Source organism: Somniosus microcephalus, chromosome 7, assembly GCF_052327205.1.
Source record: "Somniosus microcephalus isolate GS21.2 chromosome 7, FLI_Smic_1.0, whole genome shotgun sequence".
Classification (NCBI taxonomy): Eukaryota; Metazoa; Chordata; class Chondrichthyes; order Squaliformes; family Somniosidae; genus Somniosus; species Somniosus microcephalus.
In genome coordinates, this window is record NC_140993.1 from 63,095,551 (window position 1) to 63,115,227 (window position 19,677).

The 19,677-nt window shown below is 46.6% G+C and overlaps 1 protein-coding gene across 2 annotated transcripts in view; it reads right to left on the minus strand.

Moving 5' to 3' along the window:
* Window positions 1-1,207, minus strand: part of map3k22 (mitogen-activated protein kinase kinase kinase 22) — a 157,643-nt gene extending 156,436 nt beyond the window's left edge. For both annotated transcript variants that reach the window (XM_085992505.1, XM_085992506.1), the window contains exon 1: window positions 744-1,207. The gene's annotated coding sequence lies outside the window, so the exon portion shown is untranslated. The remainder of the gene's footprint in view (window positions 1-743) is intronic.
* Between the last annotated feature and the right edge of the window lie 18,470 nt (window positions 1,208-19,677).

The window sequence follows — 19,677 nt, forward strand, 5'->3', positions numbered from 1 at the left end:
GCACAATAATTACCCCAAATACTGGAGGGAGGAGTGTGACGAGGATATGCCCCTCAACTTTTTAAACAAGGTATTATATGTCCCCCTCTCGAAATCCAAAAAAATGTATCTATGTACAAATGTATAACCAGTTCTATCTTTACGTCTGTACAACCGCAGGGCACATATTCCCGCCCCAGCACAAACATTTGGCCACTGGTGTCCTCTGCCCAAATCCCAGAATTTTACCCCCGCCCGCCCCAACTACCCTAAAATATTTATACTTGGCTGCGCTGAAAACACACGAAGTTACCGGAAAATAACGGTAACATTTCATTTTTTTTTTAATATATAAAAACACACATCACCTCAATACTGTGCACACCGTCTGGCCTCTATTAGAACATCATTAGAACATCAACATTCTGGGAACAGGCTGCAAATTTAAATTATCCTCTTAAATATATACACTCACATTTCTTTTTGAAGCAATGCGTCAAAATGCAAGTCCAACTTTCTGAAGTTTTTATTAAAAAAGTAGCCGAACGTGACAGAAAATACTGCAGCAATGCGAGTCGATGCCTACTTCCTGGACAAGTTGGAAGGATTGCAAAACAGAAAGAGCTCGACACTTTGGCAACATTTTGTAGCTATGAAAAAAAAACTGTAACAACCGCTTGTCTCGCTTGCACCTCAAAATGTTTCCAAATGTTTCTGCACCGCCCAGAAAAGTTTCTGAAAGTACCAAAAGAAACTTGTTTTACCTCAAGTCTGCAGCTCAATTTAATCGTCGTGTTTTCTGCTGTGGTTTTTTTTCTCTCTCTCTCACTTGCTCACGTCCGGAGTGCCTTCCTCTTTATTGGGACTTTTTTTTGTTGTTGTTGAGATACAGGAACAAGCTCCTCCAGCTCTGGTGACATTAAGTGAGGTCCTCTCCTGCTCTGGGGGCACAGCTGAGGGCAGCGTGAGCTCTCCCTCACCCTCACCCCAAGGGTACAGGTGCCACTCTCTGCCAAAGAAAAGAAGCGGGGCAAAGCAACGCCTTCCCTGTTTTTTTTTTCTCTTCTATTTTTTTCTCCTTTGCAGATAAATCAATGGCAATCTCCACTCCAAGCTTGCTACTTTACTTTCTGCAGTCTCCAAACTTTCCCCCCCCCACCGACCAACTCTGCTTCTTGCTTTCACTCACTCTTCTGTTTTTCCGTGTGAAAGTTCAGCATGCTTGCGTCAATGTAACATGAGTACCAAGAAACCATGACGTGGCGCACACCGCCTCATCCTTCTGCATTTGGCATTGCATGCACACCGGTACTGTACAAGATGCAGCAGAGATTCTGAGCGTCCCCGGATTTCCCCAGGTGTCGACCAGTCATTTTCTTGCTGTCAGGTTACAATGTTAAGAATGAGATTTATGTATGATCAAAATAGATTGCAAATCTATTTTGCTTCATTTCTAACAGGATTTCCTTCCATAAAGAAAAACTTGCATTTATATAGCGCCTTTCACGACCACCGGATTTCTCAAAGCTACAGCCAATGAAATACTTTTGTAGTGGAGTCACTGTTGTAATGTAGGAAACGCAGCAGCCATTTGCGCTCAGCAAGCTCCCACAAACAGCAATGTGATAATGACCAGATAAACTGTTTTTGTTGTGTTGATTGAGGGATAAATATTGGCCAGGACATCAGAGATAACTCCCCTGCTCTTCTTTGAAATAGTGCCATGTGATCTTTTACATCCACCCGAGAAAGCAGACAGGGCTTCGGTTTAACGTCTCATCCGAAAGACGGCACCTCCGACAGTACAGCACTCCCTCAGTACTGTACTGGAGTGTCAGCATAGCTTTATGTGCTCAAGTCCCTTCTGACTCAGAGGCGAGTGTGCTACCAACTGAGCCACAGCTGACACATGTAATATAATCCTTTTATAATATGTTCTCAGGATGTGATAGCAGTGGTAAGGCCAGTATTTATTGCCCATTCCTAGTTGCCTTGAGAAGGTGGTGGGCTTTCTGCTTGAATCACTGCCGTCCTTATGGTGGTGGTATTCCCACAATGGTGTTTAGTAGAGAATTCTGATTTTTTTGGACCCACTGAGATGAAGGAATGGAGATATATGTCTGAGGATGGTGTGTGACTTGGAGCAGAACTTGGAAATTATGCTGTTCACACGACATTGCTGCTTTTGCTCTTCTTGATGGCGGAGATCAAAGGCTTATACCATAGGTTTTCCATTTGGGGCCCCCGGACCCTACAGGGTCTGCAGGAAAATCTCAGGGAATCTACAGGATCATCAGATTTCTGTATTTGTTGACAGTATCATACTATAGCCTAGAAAATACTGCTAGCAAAAGTGCTTTACCAGCACGGCTGGCATTTATGGCCCATCCCTAGTTGCCTTTGAGAAGGTGGTGATGGGTCTTCTTCTTAAACCATTGCAATCTGGGTGGTGAAGGTGCTATCACATGCTGATAGGTAGGGATTTCCAGTATTTTATTAATAAATGGGAAACAGAAATCATGGATTTGGGAATTTTCTCCCTTTCAGTCTACTCTGTGCTTCATGAAAAATTCCTTACTGTTGGCACGCTGTCACAGGAACAGGAATCTGTCATTCAGCCCAATGAGCCTGTTCTGCCATTCAATTAGATCATGGATGATCTTTACCTCAACTTCATTTACCCATCTTTTTCCATATCTCTTGATAGCCTTAACCTAACAAAAATCTTATCAAGCTCAATCTTGCTTTTTTCAATTCATAGAATGTGTGAGAGCTGCATTTAATATTCAAATCCATTGGTGAAATTCATGGATCCTCACACTATGTGTATAGTGCACTGAAACTTCCCTTTTAAAATAGACTTCAATAGCCAGATGGGTTAGTAATAAGAATTTCTAAAATGGGAATATAATGAGTGGTAATTTAGTGATGAGTAGGAGATAAGCTGTGGCTATATAGTATAGAAGTTGTGCGTTTTATTGAATGGAAATTAAAAGTTTGAATATTAACTTTGTAAATGTAAGTGAGTTAGCAATTAACTGCTAGTCAACTGTAAGTAGGTCATAATCAGATACTGGCCCAGATTTTTCTCTCCGCGGCGAAGGAACAGTGCTCACCGTTCACCATGCTCACAGCTGCCCACAGACTTTTTGCGGGCCTGTCAGCGGCTCCTTGATTTCTGTGTTTAATTGTGCATGTGCGTACTCCAGAAGTTTCTGTCAAATTTCCTCCATTATAACGGTGAGCACCGATGGCCTCATTGTTATTCTCATCGCAAATTCAGGGCCATTATGTAGTTGGGGGCTGATTGACCAGTTGAAACTGGTTTTGTCTGTCACTACAAGCTCCAGCTTGAGCTGAGACTGCAAGACAGAGAGGTGGGAACAGAGTGACACTAAAGCTATCTAAAATAGGAAGTTGGTAAGAGTAGGAATTAGGTGAAGAGGAGGAAGGAAGTGCTAAGTAATTTAAACTGAGGGACAACAGCAAAAGAGAAAGGGAGAGAGAGAGGGAGGCACTCTAAGTAAAGAGAACTTTAAGTAAATAACAGTTAATTCCAGTGAAGTGGATGGGCAGCTGAGACCTATTGCCTGCAATTCCTGTGCCATGTGGGAACTGAAGAACGCTTCTTGTGTCCTGGATAACTACATGTGCAGGAATTGCCTCCGGCTGCTCAAGCTCAGGGTTTCTGAACTTGAGGAGCGGCTGGTGTCACTGCAGGGTATATGGGAGGCTGAATGTTTCCCGAATCGCATGTTCCAGGTGGTGGTTACACCGCAGCCACAGAGAGTTTAGGAGGACAGTAAGTGAATGGCCATCTGGCAGGGTAGGAAGATGAGGCAGGCAGTGCAGGAATTCTCTGGGTGCGTGGCACTCACAAAACAGTTTTCAGTGCTTAATAGTTGTGAGAACATAAGAACATAAGAAATAGGAGCAGGAGTAGGCCAATCGGCCCCTCTAGCCTGCTCCGCCATTCAATAAGATCATGGCTGATCTGATCCTAACCGCCAATCTACTATCACAGAACCATCTCCTGAATCTAACAGAATTAGACACACGAAATAGGAGCAGGATCAGGTTACACGGCCCCTGGGCCCACTCCGCTACCCACAGGGCCATGTCCGATCCAAACCTAGACTCATGTCCAAATTCCTGCCCGCTCCCCGTAACCCTTAATTCCCTTTACTTCTAGGAAACTGTCTATTTCTGTTTTAAATTGATGTAATGATGTAGCTTCTACAGCTTTTTGGGGCAGCATATTCCATGGACCTAGCACCCTCTGAGTGAAGTAGTTCCTCCTCATCTCAGTTTTGAAAGAGTAGCCCCTTATTCTAAGACTATGGCCTCTAGTTCTAGTTTCACCCAACATCGGGAACATCCTCCCCGCATCCACCCGATCCAACCCCTTCACAATCTTATATGTTTCAATAAGATCGCCTCTCATTCTTCTGAACTCCAATGAGTAGATTCCCAATCTACTCAACCTCTCCTCATATGTCCATCCCCTCATCCCCGGGATTGACCGAGTGAACCTTCTTTGTACTGACTCGAGAGCAAGTATGTCTTTTCTTAAGTATGGACACCAAAACTGTATGCAGTATTCCAGGTGCGGTCTCACCAATACCTTGTACAACTGAAGCAATACCTCCCTCTTTTTATATTCTACCCCCCTAGCAATGAAAGCCAACATTCCATTGGCCTTCTTAATCACTTGCTGCACCTGCATACTAACCTTTTGAGTTTCGTGCACCAGGACCCCCAGATCCCTTTGTACTTCAGTACTTTCCAGTTTCTTGCCATTAAGATAATAACTTGCTCTACGATTTTTCCTGCCAAAGTGCATAACCTCACACTTTCCAGTATTGTATTCCATCTGCCAAATCTCTGCCCACTTACTTAGCCTGTCTATGTCCCCTTGCAGGTTTTTTATGTCCTCCTCACTCACTACTTTCCCTCCCATCTTAGTATCATCTGCAAATTTTGATATGTTACACTCGGTCCCCTCCTCCAAATCGTTAATATAGATTGTAAAGAGTTGGGGACCCAGCACTGACCCCTGCGGAACACCACTAGTTACTGATGGCCAGTCTGAGAATGAACCATTTATCCCAACTCTCTGCCTTCTGTTAGATAGCCAATCCTCTATCCATGCCAGAATATTACCCCCAATCCCGTGATTTTTTATCTTAAGCAATAATCTTTTGTGTGGCACCTTGTCAAATGCCTTTTGGAAGTCTAAATACACTACGTCCACTGGTTCCCCTTTATCCACCCTATATGTTACTTCCTCAAAGAACTCCAGCAAATTTGTCAAACATGACTTCCCCTTCATAAAACCATGCTGACTTTGTCCTATTAAATTATGATTATCCAAATGTCCTGTTACTGTCTCCTTAATAATGGACTCCAAAATTTTACCTACCACAGATGTTAGGCTAACCGGTCTATAGTTTCCAGCCTTCTGTCCACTGCCCTTTTTAAATAAGGGTGTTACATTAGCAGTTTTCCAGTCTGCCGGGACCTTTGCTGAGTCCAGGGAGTTTTGGAAAATTATTACCAATGCATCCACAATCCCTACCGCCATTTCCCTCAAGACCCTAGGATGTAAGCCATCAGGTCCAGGTGATTTATCCGCCTTGAGTCCCATTATTTTACCGAGTACCACTTCCTTAGTGATTTTGATCGTGTTTAGCTCCTTCCCCCCCCCCCCCCCCCCTCTATAGCCCCCTGTTTGTCCAGTGTTGGGATATTCTTAGTGTCCTCTACTGTAAAGACTGATACAAAATATTCATTCAGTGTTTTTGCCATCTCCATATTTCCCACCATTAATTTCCCGGTCTCATCCTCTAAGGGACCAACATTTACTTTAGCCACCCTTTTTCTTTTTATATAACTATAAAAACTCTTACTATCTGTTTTTATATTTTTTGCTCATTTACTTTCATAATCTATCTTCCCTTTCTTAATCAATCTTTTTGTTATTTTTTGCTATCTTTTAAAGTTTTCCCAATCCTCTATCCTCCCACTAGATTTCGCTACCTTATATGCCCTTGTTTTTAGTCGAATACTATCCTTAATTTCTTTACTTAGCCACGGATGGCTGTCTTTTCTTTTACACCCTTTTCTTCTCAGTGGAATATATATTTTTTGGAAGTTGTAAAATAACTCCTTAAATGTACACCACTGATCATGTATCGTCTTACCCTTTAATCTATTTTCCCAATCCACTCTACTCAATTCCGCTCTCATACCTTCATAGTCTCCTTTATTCAAGCTTAGCACGCTTGTTTGAGATCCAACCTTCTCACCCTCTAATTGAATATGGAATTCAACCATGTTATGGTCACTCATTCCAAGGGGATCCTTTACTAGGACATTTTTAATTAATCCTGTCTCGTTACACAGGACCAGATCTAAGGTTGCTTGCCCCCTGGTCGGTTCAGTTACATACTGCTCAAGAAACCCATCCCTGATACACTCAATGAACTCATCCTCAAGGCAGCCCTGCCCAATTTGATTTGTCCAATTAATATGATAGTTAAAATCCCCCATAATTATAGCTGTTCCCTTATTACAAGCCTCAACTATTTACTCCGTCCAACAGAGTTGCCACTGTTCGGAGGCCTATAGACTACGCCCACTAGTGTTTTTTTCCCCTTATTATTCCTTACCTCCACCCTGATCTTTTGACCCAATATCATTTCTCTGTATTACACTGATTCCTTCCTTTATTAACATAGCCACCCCACCTCCCCTTCCTTCCTGCCTGTCCTTCCTGATCGTTAAATAACCTGGTATGTTTAATTCCCAGGCATTGTCACCCTGCAGCCATGTTTCTGTAATGGCCACAAGATCATACCCATATGTAGTTATTTGTGCCATTAACTCATCTATTTTGTTACGAATGCTACATGCATTCAGATAGAGAACTTTCAAAGATGTTTTGTGACACTTAGTTCCTGCTTTTGCCCTTTTTATTACTTTACCTTTTACTCCATACCTTCTGCCCCTTCCTGACACGCTCTGGTTTTTAATTTCCCCACTGCTACCTAAGTCTATGACCTTCTCTGTTGTCATTTTTATTATTTGCTCTCTAGGAACCTCCCGCCCACTAGTTAGTTTAAAGCCCTCTCTACAGCCCTAGTTATATGATCCGCCAGGACTCTAGTCCCAGCACTGGCCAAGTGAAGCCCGTCCCAACGGGACAGCTCCCTCCTGCCCCAGTACTGGTGCCAGTGTCCCAGGAAGCAAAACCCATTTCTCCCACACCAGTCTTTGAGCCACGCATTTAACTCTCTAATTTTATTTGTCCTAGCCAAATTCGCTCGTGGCTCAGGTAATAATCCAGAGATTATTACCCTTGAGGTTCTGTTTTTTAATTTGACCCCTAGCTGCTCATACTCCTTTAACAGAACCGGCTTCCTAGTCCTATCTACGTTGTTTGTACCAACATGGGCCACGACAACTGGATCCACCCCCTCCCACTGCAAGTTTCTTTCCAGCCCAGAGGAGATGTCCTTAACCCTGGCACCGGGTAGGCAACACAGCCTTCGGGACTCTCGCTCTCGGCTGCAGAGAACTCTATCTATCCCCCTAATAATACTGTCCCCTACCACTACAACATTTCTATTTACTCCCCCCTCTTGAATGGCCCCCCGTTCCATGGTGCTGTGGCCAGGTTGCTCATCCTCCCTGCAGTCCCTGCTCCTGTCCCCACAGGGAGTAAGAACCTCGAACCTGTTGGACAAGAGCAAGGGCTGCGGCTCCTCCAGCTCTACCTCCTGGATCCCCGTACCTGCCTCACTCATAGTCATACCGTCCTGTCCCTGACCATGGGCTACATCTGAATTAATTAACTTCATAGGTGTGACCACCTCCTGATACACAGAGTCCAGGTACTTCTCCCCCTCCCTGATGTGTCGCAGTGTATGAAGCTCAGACTCCAGCTCATCAACACAGAGCTGGAGTTCCTGTAGCAGCAGACACTTGTCACAGACGTAATCACCGTGAGCCTCAATGGGGTTCACCGGCTCCCACATCTCGCAACACCTGCTCCATTCTATGTAATTAATTAAATTTTTTATTATTAGTTATGGACACCCTCTGCCCGATTTTAGATGCTAGTATCCCCTTTAATTAATTGGATTTAAATTAAATCAATCCCTCTAGTTGCACCAGTTAAATGGTTTACCAACAGTCACTCTGCATCAGAAAGGCCTTATTAACTACAACCCACAGAGTTAAAGTTTGAAAAGAGCACCTAACACCCCACTTACCCTAACTCACACTTACCCAAACTCACAGCACTCTTTGATGACTCGCACTAGGACTGGTCTTTTTATACTGTTTGGTTAGAAAACTGGTTTCCACTGCCTGCTGTGCCAATTTACTCCTACTGCAGTGTAACCTTGTTTTACTCTTCTTAAACCAACAGAATCCCAAATATTTAACTTTTCCCCTTTACTTAAACTGCTTAAGTAATCTTATCAAGAATGATTTAAAGAGAAATAACAATTAAAGAACTCTCACACTTACCCAAACTCACGGCACTCTTTGATGACTCGCACTCAGTGCTTGCTCGCACTAGGACTGGTCTTTTTGTACTGTTTGTTTGTTTACAGCCAAATGAGTCACCCCTGCAGATTGGTTAGAAAACTGGGTTCCACTGCCTGCTGTGCCAATTTACGCCTACTGCAGTGTAACCTTGTTTTACTCTTCTTAAACCAACAGAATCCCAAATATTTAACTTTTCCCCTTCACTTAAACTGCTTAAGTAATCTTATCAAGAATGATTTAAAGAGAAATAACAATTAAAGAACTCTCACACTTACCCAAACTCACAGCACTCTTTGATGACTCGCACTCGGCCCCTCAGGAGAGTACAGTCTAGAGCAAATCCATGGCACTGTGGGGTGAAGGACTGCACAGGGAGGCACAATAAAGTGCAGAAATGCAGTTGTCATAGGGATTCAATAGTTAGGGGAACAGATAAGCATTTCTCCAACTGCCAACATGAGTCTCGCATGGTGTGTTGCCTCCCTGGTGTCAGGGTAAAGGATGTTATGGAACAGATGCAGAACATTCTGCAAGGGAAAGGGGAACAGCTAGAAGTCATGTTGGAATTAATGACATAAGAATGAAAAGGGCTGAGGTCCTGCAGTCAGAGTTTCAGGAGTTAGGGAGGGAGTTAAAGAGCAGAACCTCAAAGGTGGTAATTTCTGGATTATTCCCAGTGCCACATGCCAGTGAGTATAGAAACAGTAAAATAAAGCAGGTTAATGTGTGGCTGGAGAAATGCAGGAGGGAGGGGTTCAGATTCCTGGGGCATTGGGACCAGTTAAGGGAGAGGAGGGTCCTGTACCAGGTGAATGTGTTGCACCTCAACAGGGCTGGACCAATGTCCTTATGAGGAGGTTAACTAGTACTGTGGGGGAGGGTTTAAACTAATTTGGCAGCTAGAGTGGCACTAGGATGGAGCATTAAAAAGGAGAAACAAGGTGCACATAGGACTGGAAGAGACAAATAGCATTAGAATAAAGGGTAGTTCAGAAATAGGAGGGATCAAACAGGGGGGAAATTTGAGGTAGACTAGGATGGGATTGGAGAGCATGTGCGTAAATGCACAGAGGGTGGTAAATAAAGTTGGTCAGCTGCAGGTACAAATTGCTGCATGGTGGCAATAATGGAGACCTGGCTCAAACAAGGGGAGGATTGGTTATTTAATATTCCTGGCTACAAAGTATTCAGGAAAGATAGGGAAGGAAAAAAAGAGGGTAGAGTGGCAGTATTGATGAAAGATACAGTAATGGAAAGGGATTATGTACTTGAGGGTTCAAAGACAGAATCTATTTGGTTAGAAATAAGGAACAATAGAGGAGCTATTATGCTGCAGGGTATATACTATAGGCCACTAAATAGCAGGAAGGAGATAAAGGAGAAAAATTTGCAGGCAAATTTCAGAAAGATGCAAGAACTATAGAGTAGTGATAATGGGGGACTTCAATTATCCTAATATAGACTTGGAAAATAACAGTGTAAGGGCAAAGAGGGAGAGGAATTCCTGAAATGTGTACAAGAGAACTTTCTTGAGCAATATGTATCCAGCCCAATGAGGAAGGAAGCAGTGTTGGATCTAGTTCTTCACTTTAACCTCAACTCCGCTTCAAGGAACTGTCTGGGGTTTACCACCCAGTCTATGCCTAGGAGCTAATGATGCCTAAATGTGGCTCATCAAGCTGTTTTACATCAACCAGTTCAGATTATATTAGCAGTTACACTACCAACCACCCATCAGGATCCGCACAAGCAACTGAATGTATGAATTAACCCTTTCTTGCCAATGATGCTGTCTTAAATCTTACTTCACTTGCTCAAGAAACATTGTTCATTTAAGTGACACTTATAATCTGCCTGTATCTGTCTGGTATATCCGTACAATCTTAATTTCTGGAACTTTTCTCCCTGTCGTTCCAGTTTTAGAGAGACATTTTTCTACGTATACTAGACAAAGAAATCCTACACCTTCTGCTACAAAGACTACTACAAGAACTATTAAAAGAACTAGAATTAAACTGAGGACTTTAGTGTCTAAAACACCATCTTGTACATCCTTAATTTCCAAAGAAACCTTTCAATTCTAAGTGACACCTGTTAGAAGAGTTCTGCCCATGTTATCATCCCTGATGACCTCCAATGGTGACAGAATAAGTAAATTCAATTAAAGAGAAGGAAACTATTCCTGTTCCTGGGACTAGGGACAGGGTCACTGGCAAGGCTTGGAAGCTAAGCAGAGCCAGGCCTGGTTAGTACCTGGAGGGGTGACCATCAGGGAAAGACCAGGTGTAGAAGGTCACGGAAGGAGCCCCGAGGAGGGGCGGTTGGTGAGCAGGCCCGGGCGTTGGGCTGAAGATTGTCGGAATGGTGGAAATGGAATGGCGGCGCGCACAGATGCAGCGGCTTTGCTTCTCCCAGGACAGTGCTATTTACGTTTAATGTTAATGTTATTTGTACTGGACTCATGGGAGCTTGCAAGATCACATTTCGTTGTTCATGTACTTGTGCATTGTACAATGACAATAAAGTTGAATTATTATTATTAGTAGTAGTTTCAGCATGCTGTGGATAAATGGAGTTTAGAAATCAATTAAAATTAAAGAAGAGGGCCCATGGGGACTATAAAATAATAATTATAAAACTCAGGGAGAAGAGATTAAGAGAGGGCTAAGGAAAGCTTATGAGGGGGGAAAAAATCATAAAACAGCAAAAGGAACAGTAAAGTATTTTGCAAGTATATGAGTAAAAAAGAGAATTGTTAAAAGTGAGTTGGGACCCTTGAGATTTGTAGATGATGATCAAAAAATGGCAGAGGTATTTAAGTTATTTGCATCGGCCTTTATTAAAGAGAACAATATCAGAGAGGAGGTGAATCCTTAAGTGGTTGAGAGCAACTGAGAAATATTATATGAATAAAAGGAACATTTTAGATAAGTTAATTTGGCTAAAGGAAGACAAAGCACCAGGGCTAGGATACTGAGGGAGATGAGTGAAGAGATTGCCTTGACCAGGTGTGTGAATCAGGTGGGGGTGGGGGGTGGTGAGGCGAGCACTAAAACCCCCTGACCTCGGCAACATGAGGCCTGGGTGATTTTAGCTCCTGGACCTCACCTGCATGCTTCAGGTTTACTGCCCACGCAAAACCTGTTTGTGTCTCTTTTGGTTCCGAGTCCGCTTCCCAGTGTCTTCACTTAGCAGAAAAGCCACGATAGCTTGCCTGCTCAGGTCAGAATTAAAATTGCAATCAGGGCCTGATGACATCATCAAAGACTGATCTGCATATTTAAGGAAGGAGCCCACTGGCTTCAGGTGAGTGCCCTTGCCGCCTGCACAGAACAACAGCCTAAAACAAATCCACAGGCCCACGTACAGCTATCTAAGAAAGACTTGCATTTATATAGCACCTTTCATGAGCACCAGATGTCCCAAACTGCTTTAAAGCCAATGAAGTACTTTTTGAAGTGTAGGAAATACAGCAGCCAATTTGCGCACAGCAAGGTCCCACAAACAGCAATGTGATAATAACCAGATATTCTGTTTTAAGCGATGTTGATTGAAGGATAAATATTGACCAGGACTATGGGGTCAGGAGAACTCCCCTGCTCTTCTTCGAAATAGTGCCATGGGATCTTTTACGTCTACCTGAGAGGGCAAATGGGATCTCTCTTACCTCATATCTCAGCATGGAGCCTCTCAGCATCCCTGACTGACTATAGAGTGAGATGCCTCCGTGTCTGACTGTTCCAAGCTGCCTTTTCTAGAGTGAGAGAAAATAAAGACTATCCTCTGGCTTCTCCTTCAACTCATTAAGGATTGGCTGGCTAAGCTGCCAATTGAAGTTGCCACGTTGAATGAAATAGTGGCCCTTTGATGTGAAAGTTCATTAACATTGGTATTGTCCATTTAGCTAAGCCCCCCTGCTAGCACAGTGAATGAAAATCCATTCTAGCGTCAGGTTGTGAATTGCTCTGGGAGGTATTAAACAGCTCCCCTTTGTCTCAAAGCTAATGTGACCTGCAAAAAAACACAATTAGATGGCTGTTCCATCTAGAATTCTACGTAAAAATCATAAATGGCTTGTATAGCTCTGGGAATTAAACTTTTGTAAACTGAACCTAAATTTATATCAATAACTAACCAAAATCCTTTCTACAAAAGCAAAATACTGCAGAAGCTGGAAATCAGAAATAAAAACAGCAAATTCTGGAAATACTCAGCAGCTCAGGCACTATCTGTAGAGCGAGAAACAGCAGTTCTGAGGAAAGGTCATCGACCTGAAACGTTAACTCTGTTTCTCTCTCCACAGATGCTGCCTGACCTGCTGAGTATTTCCAAAGTCCCTTCTAGGTTAAATAGGTTAAAAATGTTACTTTACCCAAAATCCAAAGTGGAAAAGGAATGAAAGAGAGATTAGATATTAGGGACACTCGTATTCTCAGCATCAACATATCTAAAAGTGTTCCAATTGAGGGACCCACCCCAAATCATAAACGTCTCTTTCTTTTGCAGATGCTGACAAACTACTGAGAATTCACTGCATTTTCCATTTTTATATCTGAAAGACAAATGCCCTGATATAAATTGTGGAACTCACACGGTTTATACCACAGGCATATTCGGAGACCAGCAATAAACAAACCCTGTGACAGCTGTTATGTCGGGGCTGCAGTCCATACAAACTGCCTGGTGGTGGTGCAATTGGCTAAATCAACCTTTAACAAGCTTAATGCCACCACCATCAGGTAGCTGGAGTGTGCATGAAGAATTCGAGGCCAAGGCAAAATAGCTTTTTTTTATTACAACAAAATCCAATGGCTATAAACTACTTTTTTCCTTTTAATTTTTTAATAAGTTTTTTTGTGCTCATTAAAGTGAAAGATGTTGGAATGGGACACTTTTAGTCCACCTAGTGTCACCACCAAGCACTGCCAGGTCAGTTATAGCACAGTTAGATGCAGAACAACACCATTCTGCCCCAACATCATGCCCAGCACAAACCCCAGAGAAACAACCAGTATCAACCATTGACCTATTTGAGTAGCAATTCCAGTTAGTGCCCTATGAGCAGCAGCTTTGTGTTATAGGCCATTGACAACTATGAAGCCTCCCTCGAGTCGAGCTACAGGCCAGAGAATTATGGCTGCAGTGTTGTAGCCCTATCTCGAACCTATGCTCCCATCCAGTGATACTTCTCTGGATAGTGGAATCTCCCTTTGATTGCGACTGCACTTTGATTGTAGTCAGCCTGGGTTCAGTGGGTAGTACTTCCGCCTCTCAGGCAGAAGGTCGTAGATTCAAGTCCCATTCCAGAGACTTCAACACATAATCTAGGCTGGCATGTTAGTGCAGCACTGAGGTAGAGCGGCACTGTCAGAGGAGCTGTCTTTCAGATGTGATGTTGAACTGAGGCTCCAACTGCCCTCTCAAGTGAACGTAAAAAATCCCACAGCACTTTTCAAAGAAGAGCATGGGAGTTCTCCTGGCCAATATTTATCCCTCAATCAATATCACTAAAAAATAGATTATCTGGTTATTATCACATTGCTGTTTGTGGGACCTTGCTGTGTGCAAATTGGCTGCGTGTTTCCCTACATTACAACAGTGACTAAACTTCCAAAGTACTTCACTGACTGTGAAGTGCTTTGGGATGTCCTGAAGTCGTGAAAGTCACTATATAAATGCAAGTTCTTTCTTTGCCCAAACTCATTTCACAGAGGACCTTTAAACAGACAGAGAAAACTTTCATCCTGTTAGTCTGGTCTATATTTGAGCTCAGGTCCCAGATCAAACCCCTTGCATCTCCCAGCCTACTTTTTTTTCCCCAACAAAAATTAAATTATGTTTGAAGAAATTACTGCAAGTGATTGCTGACTTCTCAGCTTTCAGAAAAATTGCAAAATGGTACTTTGTTACCACTAAAATATCTGGCTCAACGTAATGGAAATGTTGAAAATCTGAAATTAAAGGTGAAAATCCAGGAAATATACAGCATCTGAAAAAAGGTTACTATTTCAGGTCATGACCCTTCACTTGGGATGGCATTTCTTTAAAAGAGCCAAGCCGATTGATCAGGCAGAAACTTCCCCTTCTGAAGCCTTGTTGGCTGCTGTTTCATCGGTTATTATCGTAACTAATTCTTGGGTTTATGCTTGGAAGAGTGCAATTTGCTGAGTGTGAGAGGCTGCGAGGTTTTAGGTCCATATAAATTAGTGTGCAAGTTAAAGAGTGACACTGAATGAAAGATGTGAAAAGGGAAGGGGATAAAGGGAGAGTGCAGAAGAGAAGCCAAGGAGGAAAAATTTGAAGATAAGCTCGTGAATTTTTTTCTTTGGTCAGTCTGATATACGTAGAAATCCATCACAATATTTAAGAGTCTCCAAACCTGGCTACTGAGAAATGTACACAATTTCTGTTTGCTCAGCCTGATGTATGAACTTTCCTCTGTAGGGACACACCCTACCTACCCACGTCCAGAGAGCTTAAGCACAGGTTAGCAGATCAGAGGTATAGGGACCTCCAAGTATACACAGGAGTACAACTAGGCCTAGAATTTCAGTATAGCCAGTTTTGGGGCGCTAACGTTAGCGCCCGCCCGAAGTTAGCGCCCGCCCCAAAGTTGCGCCCTCTTGCCGGAAATTCAGTCGCTTCGCCCTAAGAGGTTGCTGGAGCGCTAAAAGAGGCGTTCCACTACTATCTTTAGGCGCTAAGCCGGCGGTGCAGAGGGATAGCGCCGAGGCGGGGCGCAGCACGGGTGCGGTCATTTTTTGATTGACAGCAGACCCCGTGGCGCCGACCAGCTCTTAAAGGGGGAAGGGACGATTTGGTCTGCTGCCACGCCCTGCACACTGCAGCTTTGCAAATAGGCCTCAACACTGCTGCTCAGCCCCAGGGAGTCATGGCAATGCCAGAGAAGGCCCGTGAGCGTGCCCTGCGCTTCTCAGAGCGTGATCTGGGAATAATGGTGACAGCTCTGGAGAAGAGGCGCAGGATCTTGTTCCCAGAGACTGGGAGGAATCCGACCCACCAAGAATACACCAGAGCCTGGAAGCAGATCGCCAACAGGGTGACGGTCACCGGCAGTGCCCCCAGGACCCACACCCAATGTCGGAAAAAATACAACGACCTGACCAGGATTGTCAGGGTGAGTACCCTTTCCAGTCTCCTCCTCATTCTTGCATGTACACCTGACATGATGGGCAAAGGGAGCTGAAAGGCCTAATGGCCCGCCCTCAGCCAGCAGCTTTGGGACAGTCATGAGCATCAATTGCCCATTCTGCACTCTACACTCTGGCCAAGCTATTCCGCCATGGGAGGCAGTGCACAGTACATCAGGGCTACACTCTGGCCAAGCTATTCCACCATGGGAGGCAGTGCACACTACATCAGGGCTACACTCCGTACTTACAGCCCGTCCTTTCTCTTGCAGGCTAAACTTGCCAATAATCGCCAGGCCCGTGCCAGGACCAGGGGAGGCCACGCCAAGCTGCAGAAGCTCACTCCCCTGGAGGAGCGCGTGAATGGGCTCATGGGAGCCCGGCTGATCGTGCCCACAGTGTGCGGAGTAGCCGACCCTCCACTGCCCAGCAATGGTAAGGACCTCGCCTTTTGGCCCTCTCGCGTCGCACTTGCGCATCCGAGCTACCTCCTTTGCCACTGTCCCACCAATGCGCTGAATGCCACCAGTCCTGACTCCCTCACTGACGCCGTCTCCTCACTCTGAAGCTACTCTTGTGCATTCCTGCTTTCAGCTGGTGACGACCAGGTCCCTGAAGCTGCCAGTGACAGCCCCTCCGAGCAGGAGGAGGAGGAGGAGGAGGAGGAGCAAGAGCAAGCCGGACCATCAGGGGAACACTCAGGTCCCGCAGGAGAGGACGAAATGATTGACACGTCCTCACTGGACGAGTGCCTGGACCAACTGTCGCAGGGGATTGCAGCTGCTGGGACCAGTGGCGTCCAGCCACCCAGGAGCCCTGCGCGTGGGCCGCAGCCTTCCCCCCAAAGGGGGGAAGGATCAGAGGGGAGTGCAGTTGATCGGGACACTCGCCGCCACCAACGTGGCAAGGTTCCCCTAGTTCGGTCCCCTGCTCCCCAGCGGGAGAGTCCCGACTCCAGTCCGGCCACCTTCACCTCGGAGGAGGCGCGGAAGCTGGACAAGATGGCCGAGGATTCGGACCGGCGCCACACGGAGCTCATGCGCGTGGTGGGGCGCATGCCTGAGGCCATCGAGTCGCTGGCGACCAGTGTGCGTGAGTTCGGGGCATCAACTGCCGCGAGTGGCCGCATGCTCACTGATGCCGTCAAGTCCCTGGCGGGTGTGATGCGGGCGCACACCAGGACAACAGGGGCACTCACTGCTGCCACACGCGCTGTCTCAGGCAGGCATCGCCAGGGCACCTGCCGCGCTGCAGCATCCCAGCGAGCCGCCCCTCGGCTGATTGGTGCGGATCCTGCAGTGCGGGCCCGGCTGAGTGCCAGCGCGCCACAGCACCAGCCAGCGCATCCCAGACGCCAGCTTGCCCACATTGCACCATCCGTCGCCGCCACTCCCCCACTGGGGCGTCAAGGGCAAGCGGCTGGAGCTGATGGTGGCCAGGCTCAGGCGCGCCACTCAGCAGCCGGCCCCTCGAGGCCCAAAGGCCGTGTAGGCCGCCCCCCAATGGCATCTGGCGGAAGGACATCTGAGCCTCAGGCGCCTTCCCCCAGCCTCGCAGCAGCCACTGGGCAGAGCTTGCGAAGGAGCAGCAGGCCGGGCAGGGGAGGCAAAAGGCTGGACAAGGTCTCGCCCTCGCGGGCCACTCAGTAGAGGGTGTGGCCAGCTTTCGTTTTATATGGCGGTGGCCATCTTTCTTTTGCCCATGGTTGTTTGGTTCGTGGGCTTATTTTTTGCGTTAAGGCCGAGGTTGAGGCCAGGTTTGTACAAATGTGGAGTTACTCCTCCCCAGTTTGTGGGAGTGAGTCGTTTGTTGGGCTTTTTGTGGGGCCCATTGATTGTTTTTGGGGATTCATGTGGGAAGGGGTTTCCATTTTTGTGTAATAAATAATTATCTTTATTCATAGAGTCTCCATGGTTGTTCTTGTTAGTGTTTGTTGGCTTCGCCGGCTGAGGGCTTGCGGAGCGGCTGCATTCATCTTCCCTCATGGCCACAAGGCATTCCCTGACAGGGGGCTTAGAAGTAATGTGTAATAAGGTGGCGTCGCGCGGCCCTTGGCCCTGGTCGCTCCCTCCTGGGAACGTACTCCTGCTCCTCCTCCCCCTCCTCCTGCTCCTCCTGCTCCTCCTCCTGAGGTGGTGGTCCAACGTCAGGTGGCAGTGCCTGAGTCCTGCGGATAGCCAGGTTGTGTAGCATGCAGCAAACTACCACAAATTGGGAGACCCGGTCCGGCGAATACTGCAGAGATCCTCCGGAGCGATCAAGGCAGCGGAACCGCTGCTTGAGGACCCCAATAGTTTGCTCGATGATGTTGCGGGTGGTTTGATGGCTCTCGTTGTATGCCTCTTCAGCAGCGGTCCTGGGCGCGCGGAGCGGGGTCATGAGCCAGGTACACAAAGGATAGCCTTTGTCCCCGATGAGCCATCCTCTTGGGGGAGGCTGTGCCTCGAACATGTCATGCACAGTACTCTGCCGCAGGATAAACGCATCGTGGCTGCTGCCTGGAAAGCTGGCATTGACAGCCATGATGCGCTGCTTGTGGTCACACACCAGCTGCACATTCAGAGAATGGTAGCCCTTCCTGTTGCGATACTGCTCGCCATGCTCCAGAGGGGCCCGCAAAGCCACATGCGTACAGTCAATGGTGCCCTGCACCAAGGGGAAGGCCGCGAGTCTTGCAAATCCCAATGGCTGATGCTGGCTCTCCAGGGCCATGGGGAAGGAGATGAATTGGCGTCTCCTTCTGAACAGTGCTTCGGTCACCTGGCGGATGCAGCGATGCGCGCCGTACTGGGAGATGTTAGCTATGTCCCCAGCAGCGGATTGGAAGGAGCCGGTGGCATAGAAGTTCAATGCCACCGTCACCTTCACTTCCACCGACAGAGACGTCCTGCACCTGAGCTTTGGACGCAGATCTCTGCGAAGCAGGTGGCAGATCTCTGCAACCACCTCCTTTCGGAATCAGAGCCTTCTAACACATCGCGCGCCAGTCATGTTGAGGTAGGAGCGCTGCTGGCGGTATAGCCTGACTGGGTAAGGCCTACGTGGCCGACGCCTGTTGCCCCCTCTGCCTCTAGCCAGGGCTGCCCCTCTCACAATGCGTCTGCGAGCCCTACGGACATGGCGCTGCAGCTCCGCGTTGGCACCCCATGCAACCCCCATCAAATCCTGGCAAACAGTCAAATTTCCAAAAGGCCACTTGCAGCGCTCTGGCCTGAGTCCAAAAATACCTGAGCTGTTGCTGCTTGAAACCAGTTAGCTATCCTCCTTGTTGTGTGTCCAGAAATGCGTTGCACAAGAGTGTTTGCTGCAAAATGGCTGGCCTTTATACTGGAGGGTACGTCCCCTTTAATTTGCGCCCCCCGGGGCCCGCGCTGGCTGTGTTGCGTTCCCTTTTTCAAACGCTCCGGCCGCCAGCCGCACAATGGGGCGGTCCGACTGAAGTTTGAAATCGGGGCTGCCAAAGGGCGTTGCACGAGGATGTGACGTCATTTTCTGTGCGCACATCCGGGCGGGCGCTAAACTTTGCGCCGGCGCTAACGGCCAACTTAATTTGGGCGAGGCGCAAACTGCGCTGCGCCCGGGCGCAACACGCATAGCGCCCGACATTCACTTTTCTTTAGACGCTAACTGCTGGCGCAACCAACTGAATTTCTAGGCCCTAGTGTTTAACCAGATAAAACCATGGAGCCTATTAGCACTGACCAAATCCTCACCCTCAATGACTTCAGTATCACCCTCACTTGCAACTGCTTCACCTATCCTGTCCGCATTAAACCTCACACTCACAAGTCTCCCAGCTACACCCAAAGCCACCCTTGTCATCAAGTAAACCCTCTCCACCTCTGATGTCACGACTGGCTCCAATGACATTTCTGACAACTTCTTCACTGCCTCCCCCTTCACCACCCACATCCCCTTTGTCACTCCAACCCATCTACTTTCACCCTCCAATGCTGTATCCCTCACTAATACCCTCTTTAACTCCCAACTT